General features: G+C 37.5%; 1 long non-coding RNA gene across 2 annotated transcripts; it reads left to right on the top strand.

Annotated features, from left to right (window-relative positions):
- Positions 758-2,801, top strand: LOC109832419. 2 transcript variants are annotated; one of them, XR_002244760.1, is made up of 5 exons: positions 758-936; positions 1,025-1,113; positions 1,196-1,294; positions 1,384-1,790; positions 2,654-2,801. It is a non-coding gene; the product is annotated as an uncharacterized LOC109832419 (long non-coding RNA). The 2 variants fall into 2 exon arrangements; XR_002244759.1 differs by having other exon boundaries at positions 1,016-1,113.

The raw sequence follows: 5,524 nt of genomic DNA, 5'->3' as shown, positions 1-5,524 counted from the left end.
TAGGGTTAATGTTAGGGTTAGGTGAAGGTGAGGGTAGGGGTGATAGTGAGGTTGAGGGTTAGGGTTAGGTGAGGGTGATGGTTATGATGAGGGTGAGGTGATGGTGAGGGGTTATCGTAACTATTATATCGCTAATTACATAGAAATTGCACACACTGTACACTCATATTTTCGAGCCGTAGAATACCCCGTCCAATAAATACTATATATAATCTCTTTATTTATTTGTCGCATACGTGTACATGATTGTTGGCAGATACGATACCATCTTGTTCGGTATGACAACCTTTTCGTACTCGTATGTGACACAGGGCTTATATATAAATATTTATTTGATCTGTCTAGTGTGGACGGGTTAGGTATGTAAACATAGCGTGCATATGTATTTACGTGTGTTCATGTGTATTTTCTTTTCATCAGAGTTTTGGCGGCGCTTACTCGTTGTTCTCCGTGTACTATAGTGTACTCGGAGAACAGCGGGTTTACTCGTTGTTCTCCGTGTACTATAGTGTACTCGGAGAACAGCGGGTAGGTGCTGCCAAAATTTTGACAAAATAAAAGTACACTTGAACACACGTAAATACATATGCACGCTATGTTTACATATCTAATGGGATAGAAGCCTTCCTTTGACCGCCGATCACACACACTTGTCCTATAACTTAAAATGATATATGTAGGGATATGCTCACTTCCATTATTTTGTTTAACACACTGATTTGTATTTCTTTTTTCATTATATGCTGAAACGCTTGTGCCTGGACTTACTGCTTCACGCAAATCAATCTATCGTTCAAGAGGTGGCAGTTTGAGCTGAAGAAAAAATATTTTATTCAAAGAACATAAGATTAGGAGCGCTACTGGCATCTTGACGAGCGCGTAGATGGAATAGATTTTTTTGCGCTTTACGATTACTGGGACACAGCCAAAATTCAGGTATTATTGAAGCATATATTTTTGTTTAGTGTTTGAAATTCTATATTATATATGTTTAACATTGTTTTGCTGGGTCAAGCTGAAACAGTAAGGAGGAATCGCAATGCGCCCCATAGTTACGAGCATCACGGGGGCTCCAGGTCCTTTAGCCAGCATTAACATCAATTGGCGCTTGAGGTATATAATATATTAGCTCTTAGATTATCAATTTGAGTATAATTTATGTGTTATGAGTTAATGATATATTTGAATAAAATAGGGAAGGGGAGATCTCGGGCATTTCGCAGATCGTATTCTGACTTCATTGAGCCCAAATTATGCCGATGAAGAGAAGAAAGCGCAGAACCGGGATCTGGCTGTAAGTAGCAGTTCATTTGTATATTTAATTTTTATAATAATACATTTTAAATGTGTTAGAATTGACCGGGTTGTGTTGGTATATCGCAGGAGAAATTACATGCTAAGATGCAGGAGCAATTATCACAGACTCAGGTCGATTCTAACACTCCGACCCAACTAAGTAGAGAGAAGGAGGATAGCATCATCGAGACAGTCATTAGACCGAGTTGGAAGAACAGATACCGGTGGAGAGGATCCGAGCATCGGCCGTATGAGTCCAGTAGCACCTACGAGTCTGCAGCACAACCAGGATGCAGTTCTTCACAAGAATCGACTATGGAGCAGCGGATGAAAGAGATGGAAGATTGACAGTCGCATCGGGAGTCAGAGCTACTCCAGATGGTGGAGGAAGAACAGAGGCGCCGGGAGCAGAGGGATCTGGAATTCGACCAGTTCATATCGACTCTGCCTTCTGATTCTCAGGAGGCATATGGAGACGATCTATGGCGGATCAGGTAATATATATATTTTTATTTTTTTAATTAAATTGATTAAATATAAAATTCTTACTTAGTTATGAGTATGCCATGTGACTAAATGATATCACACACACACACCGATGCACACTGATACAAACTGTTACACAAACTATAACTCTCTCCGAAACACAAAACCAAAAATATATACTTAATGTTGTTATGTGATGGTGGTGTTGATGATGCGTGCGTGCGTAGTGATGGTTGTATTGGTTAGTGAGTTGGTTAGTTGGTTGTTGTTTTGTTTTGTTGTGGTGCGTTCGTGCCTAGGGTCGTTGGTTATGTTATTGGTTGGTGGTTGTTTTTGTCGTGGTGGTGGTGGTGGTGGTGATGATGGAGGGGGAGGGGGTATGGGGTAGAGTTTGGTTGGTTGGTTGGTGGGGTTGGGGGATTGTTGTTGTGGTGGTGGTGGTGTTGTTATTGTTGTGTTGTGGTGTTGCATGTGTTGTGTTGTCGTGGTCGTTATGTGCGTGCTTGATGTCGGGTTTGGTCGTGGTGGGAGAGGGGGAAGTGTGGGGATTGGGTGAAGTTGAGTACTCGTGCATGCGTGTGTGCGTGTTGGTGGAGATAGGTACACGAGCGTGCGTGTGTGCGGGTGGGTTTAGGGTGTGTGCGTGCGTTGTTAAAAACATGTGCGTGCTTGCATATAATACATAAAAATATGCCATTATACTATCTCGTAAACATATAACATATAAGAATATGCCATGATACTCTATTATTGCTATACTTGCATGTCATGCCATGTTGTTTTATAATTTGTTACTTTACTATAAAATTCAGTTTTTGATGATGTACGTATTACTCTATAACTCTTGTTAACGTTTTACTTATATTTTTAGGCTGGGACTTCTCGACAAGGTGGAGCTGGTGATGAGGATGATGATGATCGGGACTGATTTGTTTTAACATTAAAAACAATGGGTGTGCTGTATAAATAACATGAAATAATGTTGGGATATTTATTATGTTTTTAGTGAAATATGTGTTATATAGACGTGAGAATGAAATATATGTTATATATGCATGAGAATGAAATATGTGTTATATGTGCTTGTGCTGTGTAAATTTATTGTACATGTTTATTGTGAAATATATTATACAGGGATTTTTAATTTTCAAAAAAAATTTCAAAAATTTTCTGCGGACTTTTAGCGACGGATTTCCGTCGCTAAAAAGTCTTTTGGTGACGGAAAACAGATATGGCAAACAGAAACTGATACATACGTTTGGCGACGGATTTTCCTTCGCTAAAATCTATAGCGACGAAAAATGCCGTCGGAAAAAAGCAAGTTTTAGCGACGGCTTCTCCGCAGCTAAATATTTGTCCTTGATATTTAGCGACGGAAAAGCCGTCGCTAAAACCTTATTTATCTACCCTCATAATAGTGATGGACTTATAGCGACGGAGTTATTAATTTTCCGTCGCTAAAACTTTTAGCGACGACTTTTTGACTTTTGACGACGGATTTGTCCATCGCTAATAGTCCAGTATGCAGTAGTGATGTAAGGATATATAATAAACAATAGGCGATATAAACTATGAGACAAATGGCAATATGAAAATATTCACAAGAATGAGTGCGCCAATGCCAAACACAAACACAAGGATATGTTCATGGAATTCAGTCAATCCTCGACCCACGTCTCTGCTTCCCACCCTCGAGGAGAATCTCCATTATCAACAAATAACAACTACACAATTCGGTTTTCAACACTCACTGATAATGTTTACAAATCACACATTGTCAATCCTACAAGACACTCCTCTAAGTGTTGGCCTACCGTATCACGCTCCTCAAATGATAGGAATTACTACCTCTCCCTAGGCTTTTACAACTAAGCCACTCCTTTTAGAATTGACCTTGGTCTCTCCCAACCACTCCTCTAAGTGTTTTCGTGTATTATGACGTGTTCTCTCAAGGTAAGTGCAAATACAAGATTTGTTCTCTAATAGAAATGAGAACAAAGTTTAAGCTCACGCAATGAATTACTCCCACAACCCAAATATGCTTAATGTGAAAAAAACTAAAGCTCAAGTGGGTGGGTGTAATCAATGAAAAATAACAAAATCAAACTCAAATCAATCTAGCATAATTAAATGAGAAACAAAGTATTAAAAGCCGGATGAAGTGTTTAAAAAACTTCTCCAAACAAGAGATGTAGAACTTAAGGTTGAAAGCCTCAAAATAAAATTTAGATCCTTCTCTTGCAAACTCTTTTTGCAAACAAACAAACACCTAAACTCTAAAAACAAACTGTTATAAACTTCGTTAAACTTCTATAAACGAAAACAAATGAGGTATGGGGCATATATATAGAATCATAAACAAAACATCCAAAAAAACTAGCAGTTACTGGCAATCTACCTGTTGATCGGTCGATTGGTGGAAGGAATCGGTCGATCAGCCATTCGATCGTTGGCCAAAATAAGAAAATCAGCACATCGTTGGTCGTCTGATATACAAAATCAGTGGACTGATTATACTGTTCACAATCAACTGATATGAAATATCAGTCGACTGAAAAGCCTGTAGAACTTAGGCTAAAAAATACTCGCACTAGTTAGTTGACCGGTCGACTTGCATCAGTCAACTGATTTTGTGCAAAACACATATTGTGCTAAAAATTTAATTTTATAAAATAAATTAAAAATAACAAATTAACTCCAAAAATAGTAAAACTTAGGAAAATATTTATATACATGATAATAAACATGTTAATGAAGAAAAATTTGAAATATCATTTCCCATTCTTGAAAACTTACTGTTTTGTAAAAAGTTTAAAATACGAGTTTGTTAAATCCTTGATTTTGAAAAAACTATTTCAAACAAGTTTGGAAATCCTTTTGAATGGATTAATAGACTTTGGAAGCAATGTAAAACAATATTATTTAAACTATAATCCAAAAGCATAATAATTTACCAAACAAAGATGATAAATATAAAACTTGTATGTATGTATATAAATATAACTATTAGTTCCATATTTATACGATTAAACTTGAAGGCTATAAAACAAAAACGTGAACGTGTGTAATATTTGAGCTTTTAAGTATAACACATAACGTAAATCTCCTAAACTATTGTACTAAAGCAAAATGATCTCATGACGCTTGATCTTGGGTGTGTCTTAGACTTGAATTGCAGCATACTTCATTCTGACATTCGTCAACCTCCATGATATTCTTATTAAAGCGTAATTCCATCCAACCTCCAACTAGAATCTTTGTGTAGAATATCTAACAAGGAAATAAAAACACACTCGACAACGTTATTAGGAATTATTTGTTAATCATGAAAACTAGATTGGACAATAGGCTCATAAACCTGAGACCTAACACAGAGTTCTTCCCTCATATATACACCACCTTCTAGATCAGTATCTCAATTATTGCATGACGTGATACCTGTAAGCTTAGCTTTGAGGAGTATGGTTAGATGGAATCTAGGTGAGGGCTCTCAAATCAGTTTTGGGGAGACAAATGGTTAGGAAGCTTCACTCTAGCCTGTCTATACCCACTAGCATAAACCTTGCTTTCTCAAGTAATGTTCATGTGTCCTCCCAAGGCATGATGAGGGATGACACCTTGGATTTGGAAGCCTGTCCTTAGGAGAGCAACTTCTAACACTGATATGCAGCAAGTTGATGCTTTGTTTGAGCTCTTATCGTCACCTTCCCTATATTTGATGCCATGGATTTACCTTCATAGC

This window comes from Asparagus officinalis, chromosome 3 (assembly GCF_001876935.1).
Source record: "Asparagus officinalis chromosome 3, Aspof.V1, whole genome shotgun sequence".
Classification (NCBI taxonomy): Eukaryota; Viridiplantae; Streptophyta; class Magnoliopsida; order Asparagales; family Asparagaceae; genus Asparagus; species Asparagus officinalis.
The sequence above is the reverse complement of the archived record's forward strand: the minus strand, read 5'-3'. Positions and strand labels throughout refer to the sequence as shown.